We start from the raw sequence: 13,229 nt of genomic DNA on the forward strand, positions 1-13,229 counted from the left end.
TCCTGGTTTGTGAACAGGTCAGTGTGGGTGCTGGGTTCTGAAAAAGCAGAAAGTGCTCTTAACAGCTGCGCATCTCTCCAGCCCCAGGCTTTATGCTTACTGAACAAGCTTGTTAGGTCACTCCACCTTTGTGGATGAACCCAGCTTTCTATAGCATTGACCCATCCCCAGGGTTGGGACCCCTGCTATAAAGAACACAAGTTACTTCTCATAACTCTGCTGGTCTTAGACCTGGTCCCTTCCCAATCCCTGTCTTGCACTTTCCTTTGCTCACAGGATTTCTGAGAACTAAAATGATACTTAACAAAGGGAAATGTATTCCTTTTAACCGAAAGGATACTTGTTTCAACAAAAGGCTGTGCACCGGGGAGGCAGACCTGGGCAAGAGGGGTAGGGGTGGGGACCTGGGGTGGTGTTTATCTTTGGCCTCTCTGTGCATTTATTTTGGTAAATAAATGGATGATGGTGGTGGTGGTGGTGGTGATGACAAGAATGATGATAATGGTGATGACAAGCCCCCCCCCCCACACACACACACTGCCAGTAAGTCCTGTGAAAGAGAGTGGGGAGGGTGAGACTCCAGGAACTTATAAATCCTCTTAAAGCATGTGGACTTTAACTCACGAGCTGTAGGGAACATGGGTATTGGATTTAAAAATCACTACCGGGCTGGAGAGATGGCTCAGTGGTTAAGAGCACTGACTGCTCTTCCAGAGGTCCTGAGTTCAAATCCCAGCAACCACATGGTGGCTCACAACCATCTGTAATGAGATCTGATGCCCTCTTCTGGTGTGTCTGAAAATGGCTCCTGTGTACTTACATATACCAAATAAATAAATGAATAAATAAATAAATAAATCTTTAAAAAAAATAAAAATCACTACCAACCTCATTCAACTGTGGAAATAGATTTTGAGAGAGGAGAAAAAGAAATGGGAGAATTGGTAGGTCCCAGCAGAAGATGGCTGCAGACACTGAGGAGAGATAGGGTCATGGCTTGAACTAGAAGCCCTAAATAGTGACTTTGACATTCAAGAAGAGAAACTCAAAACCTTCAAACAAAAGTGTGATTCAAGACATGACTTGTGAACTAGCGGACTGGAGCAGCTAGGGGCAGCTGGAAGCCCAAGCATTGTCAAATGCAAAGCTTAAAGGAGAGAAACACACACAGTCTACACTGAATCCTGTTTCTTCTTGGCCAGTACTGAAGATTGAGCTTAGGACTTGGGCGTCCTGGGCAAGCAAATGCCACCCAGTGTCAAGCCAGTGCCCAAACCTTTCTACTTCTTGAGTCAGAACCTTTCTAAAGGGCCCAGGTTGGATTTGAACTTGCCATCTTCTTGCCTTAACCTCCAGGGTAGCAGAGATCACAGACCTGTGTCACCAGGACCTCCTTACTTGCTTGATTTTCTTTTCCTTCTTTTTTGAGGCAGGGTGTCTTGTATCCCAAGCTGGCCTTGAACTCACTACGTAGCTGAAGATGACCTTGAACTGTCTGATCTTCCTACCACCATCCTGCTTATTATTTTTGTGTGTTTTTTTAAAGCTTTATTTACTTATATGAGCACACTGTCGCTGTCTTCAGACACACCAGAAGAGGGCATCGGATCCCATTACAGATGGTTGTGAGGCACCATGTGGTTGCTGGGAATTGAACTCAGGACCTCTGGAAGAGCAGTCAGTGCTTTTAACCACTGAGCCATCTCTCCAGCCCATGTGTTAAGTTTTTTAACCAAATGTTTAGTGTCCATGGAAGCCAGTAGAGGGCACCAGATCCCCTGGAACTGGAGTTACAGCCAGTTGTGAATCATCATGTGGGTGCTGAGAACTGAACCTGGGTCCTCTGCAAGACCAACAGTTCTGTTAACGGGAGACCCATCTTTCCAGCCTCTCAATCTCACTTTTGAGACTGACCTGGACCTGGACCTGGACCTGGAGCTTGTGAATTTGCATAAGCTGGGCTGCAAACTCCAGAGATCTGCCAGTGTCTGCCTGCTTAGTCCTGGAATTACAGACTTGCACAGGTGAGCCTAGAGTTTTGCCTGGGTTCTGGGGATCGGAACTTGGAGATCAACATACTTGGATGGAAGGCATTTTACTAACTGAGCCATCTCCTTAGCCCCTTTTCAGTGTTTTTGAGATGTGGTCTTATTACGTTGCCTAGACTGGTCTTAACTTGATTTCTTCCTGCCTCAGTCTCCCAAAGAGTTTGTATTGCAGGTCTATCCTTCTAGGTCTGGCTATCATAATTTATTTAAATTGGTCTCCAAACTGATGGACAGTGGGGATGTTTCTAATTTTAGCATTTGAAAAATATTTTAAAGAGAGAAAAGACACCAATTAAAGAAAGGAGAACTCTAGGCAGTGAGGAGTGTTTATACACAGAGAACCCTGGCATTTCTGTGCTAAGGAGCCTCTCTCCACTTGCTCAAGCTACAGAGTGAGCATTTTGTGGGGAGTGGGTGGGGGGGTGCATACAAACTTTTGAGTCTATGTGTAGAGCTGAGGTGTGACTTAGGAGCTGTGCATTTCTCACAGGGAGAGATTGAAGCTGGCCATGTCAGCCACTCCATCAATCGAAGGCTGCCTAGGAGGCGAAGCTGGCTTAGATGGGAATACCACACAACCCTCAGCAGAAATGCATTCTTTCTTATGCCTGACATCACTGTGTCGGATCCAGAGTTGACCTGTTATCTCTGTTTCTGTAGGTAGGCTTACCATAAAAAGAAACATGAAGTATGGGGCTGCAGAAATAGCTCAGCACTGGCTGCTCTTCCAAAGGACCCAGGTTCAAATCCCAGCACCCACATGGCATTCCTGATTGTCTATAATTCCATCCCCAGGGATCTGACCCCCTCGCACAGACATAGATGGAGGCAGAACACAACATCGATATAAATAAAATAAAATAAAATAAAAACCCATGAAGTATTTAGAAAGCACACACATACATACAAAATAGGTTTACTTAAGGCACAGACGAGAGCACAAGCCCTTTGTCTGAGGACATCTCCCAGGAGTCTCTCTGTTTCATCTATGTACATCATGTCTTCTCCCTGCTGATGATGGGAGAATTGGCTGTAGATGCAGCCAGTTAGCATTTGGGTAACCGTGGGTACCACCACCAAGTGATGTCCAGTTGGCTCAAGTACTAGAGAGACTTAATGAACCAATGGATGGGAAAGGACCTGTTTTATTTTACTTTTTTTTTGGAACGCCTTGGCAGAATGGAATTTAGAAAGACAAGTGCTATCGAATCGGAGATGGAGATGATGGAGCAAATGTATCATGTTCTTTCCCAGAGAGCGGCTCCCGAGTCAGCCCTTGCTGAACATCCCTGAAAAGGACCATCCTTAGGGAGTTCGTATCATTATTTCTTTTTCTTTTTCTTTTTCTTTTTTTTTTTGTTCTTTTTTTTTCGGAGCTGGGGACCGAACCCAGGGCCTTGCGCTTCCTAGGTAAGCACTCTACCACTGAGCTAAATCCCCAGCCCCATTATTTCTGTTTTTTAAAAAATGGTGTGTGTGTGATTGTCCACCTTGTCAAATGGGACAGGGAGTTTCATTGGCCTAGAGCTTGCAGAATGGGCTAGGCCAGGCTGGCCAGTGGGTTCTGGGCATCCACCGACTTCATAGGCTCTTACCTCCCCGTGTACCAAGCATTTAACAACTGAACTGTCCCCCTTACCCCAGATTTCTGTATATTAGACAGCTCTTCATGGTTGGCAAACGACCTTAACAAGCCCCCTATCTGATTGGACTTCCTAGCAAACCTTCCAGAAGGCCCGTTTTATTCTCATGTAAGACAGCGGAGACCAGGATAAGGACCAAGTCTCAGGGGAGACAAACGTGAAGTAGCAGAATATAAGCCCGGCTGTTGCGACTGAGAAGCCCCACTGTTGTGGCTCAGGACCGCTGAGGTGAGACACAACCTCCCTGCCTTCAGCCTGCTCTGGTTTGGAATTCCAAGTGGGTTCTCTGGTCATTCTTTAAGACGCTTGCCATCTCTGAGAAACTCACATGTGCCTCTCACTTCAGCACTCGAGGCAGAGCAGGGAGGGTCACGAGTCCAGGAGCTTAAGACCAGCCTTAGGGTACGAGGGGGATGCACAGCGTTTGCAAGATGGTATCTAAGGTACAAAGGCGTGTGGCTTTAACAGAGACAGAACCAGGTATTACTCTTTGTCTGTTAAAATGCTTACAGTGCTGTTACAATGCTTAGTATCATGTTATTGGTGTTGTTTTCCACAGTTTAAGCTGGCTTCCCATGTTTTCCTGTGATAAGTTTACATTGTGATGCTTTATCATTAATATATTTATTAACATCGTAAAAAAAAAGATGGTATCTGTATGAGGCAAGGGAAGTGGACAAGAGTAACTCCTTTTTTTTTTTTAAAATGAGGAAGTAGATTTAGGAATTGAGAATTATCCATTGTCAAACAACCAGTAAGAAACAGCCTAGTGGGAGCACAGCCTTCCAGACAGCGAGCTTCTGCTAATACACTTGATAGTTTCAATATCACGTGTGATTCTCCTTGCAGTCACTCACTGAACCCATTTCCCGAGCCCCTGTCTGAGGTGCTCTCTATCTGGTTGGGAGAAAGGAAATAGACAAACGGCAACACCCAAAGGCAGGGAGGAATGCTTTTCCATTCAGAGACATTTCCCTGCTCTGTGTGTGTGGTTCTGGGGATGGAGCCAGGGTCCTGCGTGTGCTAGCCACTGACCCATACTCCCTCGTACTTCTTGTTGATTTTGAGGGGCTGACCTCAAACTTGGGATCCTCCTGCCTCGGTCAGCTTCCTAATTTGCTGGGACTATAAGCTGCATGGCTGGGCTGGGCTTTCAATTAAAAAATTATTTATTTACTTATGTATTTATTTGTGTGTATTTGTGTGTGTGTGTGTGTGTGTGTGTGTGTGTGTGTGTGTGCATGGAGGTGGCGAATGATGGTTATGTGGAGGTCAGAGGGCAGCAATCAAAAGTTGGTTCTCTCCTTCCACCATTTTGGTAGCAGGAGCCTCTACCCACTGAGCCATCTCTCTGGCCCCTAATGCCATGCTTTGGTGGCAGCGTGACAGCAATGCTCACTCCAAAGTTACTGACCACACTACGTTCTATAAAAAGTGGGGGAAAGAAGCCATGCACGTCTATTCACGCGCACACACACGCTGGTGTGTAATCCGCCCCCACCCAGTGGAGAGCATCCCAGCTCTACATTTCCACAAATAACTGGCATTTTCTTGGCATGTTAATCTGCAGGAAATTACAGGCTGCCATGTTGTAGTTCCTCCTCAGAGAATGCCACGCAGATTACAGTGGTAAGATACACCAGTGGCACTGCCCAGCACCCCAGTGGCGTTCTCCTCACCAGACACATTTACTAAAGCTTACTTCAGTAGCATGTGGGAAGAGGAGAATTCATGTGATTTACTTAAACAGCTATTCTCCACCCCCAGGCCGGACACCGGGGCTCTGCTCTTGGAGCTATAGTTCCTCCTCTGAGCTATAGTCTCAGCCTAACAGCAAATTAAAACATCAGGTTATTTTCCTGCGGTCTTAGGGTAGTCCTGACTGGTCTGCAATTCACTATGTAGACCAGGCTGGCCCAGAGCTCACAGACACCTATGTGCCTCTGGGGCTCAGTCCATTCTTGTTCTATAGTAAAGGCGTTTGCTGTCCCCGCTCTTCCCCCACTGCCCATGGGTCTATTTATCCTTGTTCTCCACAGCAACATGACGCTGAAGGCAGACTCTAAAAATGAAACGGGGCAAACTGATCAAAAATAAAACAGGGCATGGTGTGTGCGAAGGACATTAGATTTAGAATTTTATAACAACAGTAAGATGCCCCTTTATAATGAGGACTTAATTTTTATCCACTGAGAAGTCTAGTCTTGGTCCCCCTCTACCGGGAATGCATCCTCCAGGAACCAAAACCAGGAGTCAGAGACTGGCCTGGCAAACCGAGGTTGACCCCAACATGAGGACTCTCCTAGTGTGTGCAAGATTCTGGATCTGATCCCCAGTGCTGAAAAGAAAAAGAGGTATATTCTATTTTTAAGTGAGGTAATAAACAAATAAACAACCCCCTCTCCCTGAATTTATCACCTCAGTGGCTAGTGGTTCTGCGGTGTTCCTCGTATTTGTAAATTTGTGCAGCAGAACCCCAGGACCTTTTCATATTGCAGTGGTGAAATCAAACCCATTCATAAGCAATTCCATGCAATTTTCCGTCCTCTGAAGCTGGCCACACTAGATACCTCATGGAAGTGGAACCGTGAGTATCTTCTGTCTTTTTGTGACTTCCGTACACATGACAGTTCATCTGTGTTGTAGCATGGGGCAGGATGTCTCCCTCTGTTTAAGGCTACATACAGTCCCGTCAAGTGTTCATATCACATTTTGTGTGGGTGTGTATGTATGGGTGGATACCCATGTTTACCCATGTGGGTAGAGGCCAGAGGTCAACCTTGGGTATTATTCCTCACGAGCCATCCACCTTGTGTTTAAGACAGGGATCAGCTCAGCTGGCTGGCAATATCTGCCTTCTTGGGACTGAGATTACAAGCCTAAGACACTAAACGTGTGTTTTACATGTGTTCTGGGATCTGAACCCAGGTCCCCAGGCTTCCATGGCAAGTACTTTACCAAATGAGCCATCTCCCAGTCCTGTCATACAATATTTTACTCATCTGCTTCTCCCTGATCACTGGACTACCCACCACCCCTCCCTCTTCTTCGTTTTTTGAGACACAGTTTCTCTGTGTCCTGGAACTCTCTTTGTAGAGCAGACTGGGCTCAAACTCAGAGATCCTCCTGCCTCTGCCTCCTGAGTGCTGGGATTAAAGGCATGTGCCACCTCTGCCCAGCTGATTCTTCCTCTTTTAAACATTATGTATTTGAGCGGGTGCTTGTCTGCATGTGTGTTGGGGGGGGGTGCCTTGTCTGCATGTTTGTTTGAGCGGGTGCCTTGTCTGCATGTGTGTATATTCATCCTTTACATGTCTGCTCTCCGAGGGCATTAGGCCATGTGTACTGGGCTTACTGATAGCCGTGAGATGTCTTGTAGGCGCTGGGAGTCGAACCCTGGTCCTCCAGAAGAGCAGCCAGTGTTCTTAACCACTGAACCATCTCCCTAGCCCCTGGCAATTCTCTCTCTCTTTTTTTTTTTCTTTCTTTCTTTTTTTTTTTTTTATTAACTTGAGTATTTCTTATATACATTTCGAGTGTTATTCCCTTTCCCGGTTTCCGGGCAAACATCCCCCTCCCCCCTCCACTTCCTTATGGGTGTTCCCCTCCCACCCTCCCCCCATTGCCGCCCTCCCCGCAACAGTCTAGTTCACTGGGGGTTCAGTCTTAGCAGGACCCAGGGCTTCCCCTTCCACTGGTGCTCTTACTAGGATATTCATTGCTACCTATGAGGTCAGAGTCCAGGGTCAGTCCATGTATAGTCTTTAGGTAGTGGCTTAGTCCCTGGAAGCTCTGGTTGCTTGGCATTGTTGTACATATGGGGTCTCGAGCCCCTTCAAGCTCTTCCAGTTCTTTCTCTGATTCCTTCAACGGGGGTCCTATTCTCAGTTCAGTGGTTTGCTGCTGGCATTCGCCTCTGTATTTGCTGTATTCTGGCTGTGTCTCTCAGGAGCGATCTACATCCGGCTCCTGTCGGTCTGCACTTCTTTGCTTCATCCATCTTGTCTAATTGGGTGGCTGTATATGTATGGGCCACATGTGGGGCAGGCTCTGAATGGGTGGTCCTTCTGTGTCTGTTTTAATCTTTGCCTCTCTATTCCCTGCCCTCTTTTTTTTTTTTTTTTTTTTTTGGTTCTTTTTTTCGGAGCTGGGGACCAAACCCAGGGCCTTGCGCTTCCTAGGTAAGTGCTCTACCATTGGGCTAAATCCCCAGCCCCCCCTGCCCTCTTTTTAATTTTCAAGGAACGATCACACACTTTTCTTCATTGTTGCCAACAATGCACAAAGGTCCAGTTTCTTAAGAATTTGTGGCTTCGGGCTGGAGAAATGGCTCAGCGGTTAAGAGCACCCGACTACTCTTCCACAGGTCCTGAGTTCAATTCCCAGCAACCACATGGTGGCTCACAACCATCAGTAATGGGATCTGATGCCCTCTTCTGGTGTATCTGAAGACAGCTACAGTGTACTTATATATAATAAAATGAATAAATCTTTAAAAAAAAAAATTTGTGGCTTCTTACAGGGGTAGCTGTGACTGGCCTCTGTGTGCCTGCTTGGGCTTGGGTTGATTACACACACTCAGCCTGTGCTCTCATCCATTTGTCCCTGGGGATATCATGTGCCATTAGTCAGCCGAACTCTGCCTATGAGTCAAGCCCTTGACTGGTCCTTTAATTTTTCTGGCCTCTAAAATCATTGTGATGCCCTGGCTTGTCCTCCTGGCCCCTAACGGAACGGGGAGTGGGGGAGTCAATAAATAAATCAATAAATCCTGCTACTACCTCCATCTCTGGACTGCAGATACCATCATGTGTTTAGCGATGCTGGTGACCCTCACCAGCTTGGTTCTCACCACTCTGTGTGTGTGTGTGTGTGTGTGTGTGTGTGTTCTATGAATCATAATCCGTGGCTAGCACCCCCTTAGGAGTCTCATGGATCCAGACCAACCACAAATTCCATAAGTAGCTGAGATGACCTTGAACTTCTGACCCTTCTGCTTCCACTGTTTGAGTGCTAGGATTACAACTCAGGCTTACACTGCCATGCTGATTTTATGTGGTGCTGGAGATGGAACCGAAGGTCTTTTCCCTGTTAGGCAAGTGTTGTATCAATTAAGGGTTCGGAGGATACTTCAGGGGCCAATATGGTGGCACATACCTGTGATTCCAGCCATTTAAGGGGTGAAGTAGGAAGATCAGACCCAGGCAATTTATTGAGACATTGCCTTAAATGGGAAAATTAGTTCTAAGTTACAAATCAAGACTCAGCTGCCACTCAAGACAACACAGAGGGCTTTCCTGATCCTGTTATAGAAGGGCTTCCTCAGATGGGTCCCCTCTTGTCCCCTGACTCCCAGGATAACAACTATGGTTAAGTCACAGCAGAACTCAGCAGGAGGGCGAGGAGGGATAGTTAACACACAGCATATTCTATCAGGAGCCAGAGAAGTCCTGAAATCATCTAGATTTCTATGATAGTGGGCTAGAAGCCCAAGTGAGGCGGCGCTGTGTTGGGATTCCAGATTGACACATCAGCAAGGACAGCCAGGGGTGGTTTAATATGATGGGAGGATTACTGAGCATCTGGAATCCTGAAAAAGTGATGGCCTGCACTTGCAAAGTCAAAATGTCTGACCAGCAAGCGCGGGAAGGGAGGATTCAAGGCTCAGAGAAGTAGACTCTGGGGGTGTAGCTCCCAGGTTAAGTGCTTGCCAGGGATAGAAGAGGCCCCGGGTTCAATCCTCATGACTAAAACATAATGAAATAAAACAAATTTCAGGGGCTTCAGCCAACCAAGGCACCATAGGGGCCATTTTCATGTAGAGTTCCAGTAGAGGCCTCCTTTAGTTTGAACTCTGCCTCCTGCCTCAGTGACAGGTCAGCTCCTCTGAGCTGGTCTTCCATCGTTTCTCCTGGCCACTTCAGACAATAGGGTCTTTTTGTGAGTCACTACAGAGGCTACTGACCACCCCACCACACACACACACACACACACACACACACGTTTGTTGGCCGCTTGCCTGTCAGGCTCAGACACGACATAGGTCTGCATCATCGGCTGCTCCACTGTGGCTGTGCGCGTGGGGACTGCTCCTGGTCAGGTGGTCTGCTCCAGCAGCTCACTCTTCTTAACAACCCCAGGGAATGCCGGGAGCGCTTCCTCCGCTTGACCTTCCCAGTGCTCTCTGCGTTTTCCTTCAAGTGTGCTTATAAGCTCGAAGGCTGCCTTTACCATTCATTCTCTTTTGTGATATCAACATGAAGGGAGAGAGCCGTTGGCGTCTGCAGTCTGCACCCAGAGGACTCCTTCAGTCTGGTAGGCTTCTTTGCTGTCTGCAGAATTACCACAGACAACAGTTTTATCAGTCATTCTTACCCCTATGTACTGTGGGAACCTCTCTCCAGGCTCCAGTGTCTTCCTCCTTCCCTGCGTGCCTTCCTAACTCTCTTCATGGGCCATCTCACTTCCATCTGCTGCTGGTCACAACGGCACCCACTCCTGTTTTAGGTTTTAATGATGGCGACCTTCTACTTCCCCAAACCAGTTTCTTCTTATACTATGCATTGCCGAGTAAGAAGGCACCTCCAGATCTCAGTGCTTCGGGTAACAAGCATTGTTATTTCCTCAGATCTTGTCCTGGAACTCACTCTGTAGACCAGGGTAGCCTTGAACTCACAGAGACCTGCCTGCCTCTGCTTCCTGCCTGCTCGATCTAAAGGTGTGTGCCACCACTGGTAGCTTCCTCCATCTTTCGGGTCTCACTGGGCCCTTGGTCTCTGGTTTGGCTGTTTTGCTTCCGGCCGTCAGGTCTGGATGAAACTGTGGGGGTTCAGGGCCTCTTCTATAATGCAGTCTCTCACTTAGGAAGCTAGTTGAGGCTTCTTACATGCAGCTGAATTTTAAGAGAGAGCAGAAACTGTAGGACCCCTTATGGACTAAGGTCTGAAACCTGCACAAGGGCCTGTTCATTGTCCAAAGTAAGTCACGAGGTAAACTCACATCAAGCCACAGCCCAGCTTTGAAAATGGAGGAGCATCAAATCCACCTCATAAAGGGGCTTGGAGGAGAGCCACCAAGAGCCTTAGCTAATAAGTGGAATGCCAGTTAAGATACCTATTGGTCATGCGGGTAGAGGTGCTGATAGGTGCTTTGGTACCAGGGAGAGTGAGTTCCCTGCCCGTGCATCAGGACCGTGCAGGCTGCGTGTATGCCATTGCAGAGTGCTGCCTTTTGCCACTCCAGCGGTGGAAGCCAGGAAGAGACCAAGTTCACTCTGCATCTGCACATAGACTCCTCTAGTCCTTTCTGCCTCCTTCCCACCTCCACAGATGCTCAGTCTAACACTGGACAGGAGAGTCCTTCTCTTGCCCTGTCTTGCCGCCTAAAGGATTTGAGGAGGAAAGGGCTTTTGAGACTGTTTTTAATTATGTTTTTTAGTGTGTTTGTGCATGAATATGTGCACACGAGTGCAGGTGCCAATGGAGGCCAGAAGAGGGAGCTGTAGTTACAGGTGGTTGTGTGGATGAGGATGCCGGGAACTGAACTCAGGGCCTCTGCAAGAGCAGCAGGCGTTCTGTACTGCTCTCTCCAGCACGTGGGAGGAAGGACTTTTTGTTCTCAGAGTTTTAATATCTTGAAGAATGAAAAACAAGGATGAGATTAAGTAGAATAATTCTGAGAGAAAGGAGTGACTTCTGAGTTCTTCCAAGCTAGCAGGGAGGGTGGGGACTGAGGCTGGGGACCAGCAGTCACCACTGAGGCCATGCTACAGACCCAGGTCTTAGGGCTACATTTCAGAGTTTCTCTTCTTCATAAAGGTGCACCAGTCCTTGTGCTGATAGCATAAGGGAAGCTAGGAATCTGTAATCCTCTCATCCAGGCATGACTGGATGCCATCCTCCTGTCTCAGCCTTCTAAGGTACCACACCATGCCTGGCTGGGAACCTAAATTCTCCAACTGCTCTCCAATCTAAATGTTCTTCCCACACTGGTTAACTCTCCAAAATGCCATTTTTAACCGGGTCCTACTAAATTTGCATTCTTCTCATCCTGCTTCAACCAGAGAGTTGCGGTGTGGTGGACTGGGGCATATACACGACTTCCCGACCCTAGCCTGCTTCCCAAGTGGAACTGGACTGCACTAATTGACCTCGAGGGTCTCAGCTGTGCTAAGTTGGGTGTTTGTTAGATCTCGTTAGGGTTGTAATTAGTGCAGGGAATCTAGGTCAGAGGCAACCAGTTGGAGTGATGGTCTCCTGGGGCATGAATAAAGGTGGGAAGGAACAGATACATTCTTTTTTTTTTTTTTTTTTTTTTTTGTGGGTGGGGTGAACCAGGGACAGGGGACAGTGGGGCTCATGGTATACACAGAGAGACACAGGGTCATGTGCAGAAAAGCACTCAACCGTGTGTGTGTGTGTGTGTGTGTGTGTGTGTGTGTGTATGTGTGTATGTGTCTGTGTGTCTGTGTGTGTGTGTCTGTGTTCACTCTCGCTTTTACTCGGGTTTCCTTCCAATCTCTCCATATATGGTGTGGCTCTAGAGCAGGCTGGGGATTGGCTGTTGTTGTTGGGAGACTGGGAGGTAGGAGAAAAGCAGAAAAGGAAACCCAGGCTAGGGAGGGAGGCGAGAGAGTGATAGCCAGGCTTCAAGGGCTTGCAGAAGGGCTGCTTGCCCTGAGTCTTAGAGCGAGACTTCAGGATGGGTTTCTAGGGAGAGGTGGGGCACAGTTCCTGTTGGCAGGGGCCTTGGGGGAGTGGGTGGGGATGGGACACAGGCTGTTGCCCTAGGATCATAACCCTAGGCTTACCAGTTTGTTTAGGGCTAGAGCGGGGAGGGAGGGTCAGAGAAACTTGTGTTCTTCCCCTCCCCTGTCTTTTCACCCTAGACAACTTACAGCTATGCTGTGGAAATCATATGCAAATTAACTCATTAGCTTTCCAGGCCAACCGACGTCTTCCTAATGGAGGAAGCTGTAGACTATGTTTACAGGCCCTCCCAAACCCTCCTGAACAACTTAGAGAAACAGGCAGAGCTGAGGGGCTATCATTGAAATATGAATTAAGCATCCTGTGCTTAAATTTACCTGTCTCTACTCATCACCCTGGATCAACTCCGTGTCCTGGATTCCCCCCTCCCCATCCCAGGCCTCCCAGAGGAGTTTCCCTCTCCTGTTCATTTGGGTAAGAAGAGAGAGCCAGGAGGGAGGGTGAATATAAACATCCTGGAAATGTCTGTCAGCAGCTTCACAGGAGAAAGCCACCCAGGGCCACAGCTTAAGTGTGTGGAATGGCAGAGGAAGAGGGGCCAGGAGGATGCTAGCATAGCTTGCCGTGATCCTGTCATGGTGGCTAGGTTCAAAACATTTTTACATGACTAGAAAGAACTCTTTTTTTTTTTTTTTTTTTTTTTTTTTGGTTCTTTTTTTTCGGAGCTGGGGACCGAACCCAGGGCCTTGCGCTTCCTAGGCAAGCGCTCTACCACTGAGCTAAATCCCCAACCCCCCTAGAAAGAACTCTTGCTGGCAGCCGCCCACCCC

The 13,229-nt window shown here is 47.7% G+C and overlaps 1 long non-coding RNA gene across 2 annotated transcripts in view; it reads left to right on the top strand.

The window, feature by feature from the left end:
- LOC147996422 (uncharacterized) overlaps positions 1-13,229 on the top strand; it is a 28,828-nt gene that overhangs the window by 8,497 nt on the left and 7,102 nt on the right. Inside the window, exons 3-5 of one of the 2 annotated variants that reach the window (XR_015676569.1) lie at positions 1,888-2,024; positions 2,539-3,919; positions 7,934-8,185. The exons of the other annotated variant lie outside the window; for it this stretch is intronic. This is a non-coding gene — a long non-coding RNA (uncharacterized LOC147996422). Of the gene's footprint in view, positions 1-1,887; positions 2,025-2,538; positions 3,920-7,933; positions 8,186-13,229 lie in introns of those variants that run through there. 2 annotated transcript variants of the gene reach the window in all.

The sequence above is a fragment of the Rattus norvegicus genome, chromosome 2 (assembly GCF_021556685.1).
Source record: "Rattus norvegicus strain SHRSP/BbbUtx chromosome 2, alternate assembly SHRSP_T2T, whole genome shotgun sequence".
NCBI classification, from domain to species: Eukaryota; Metazoa; Chordata; class Mammalia; order Rodentia; family Muridae; genus Rattus; species Rattus norvegicus.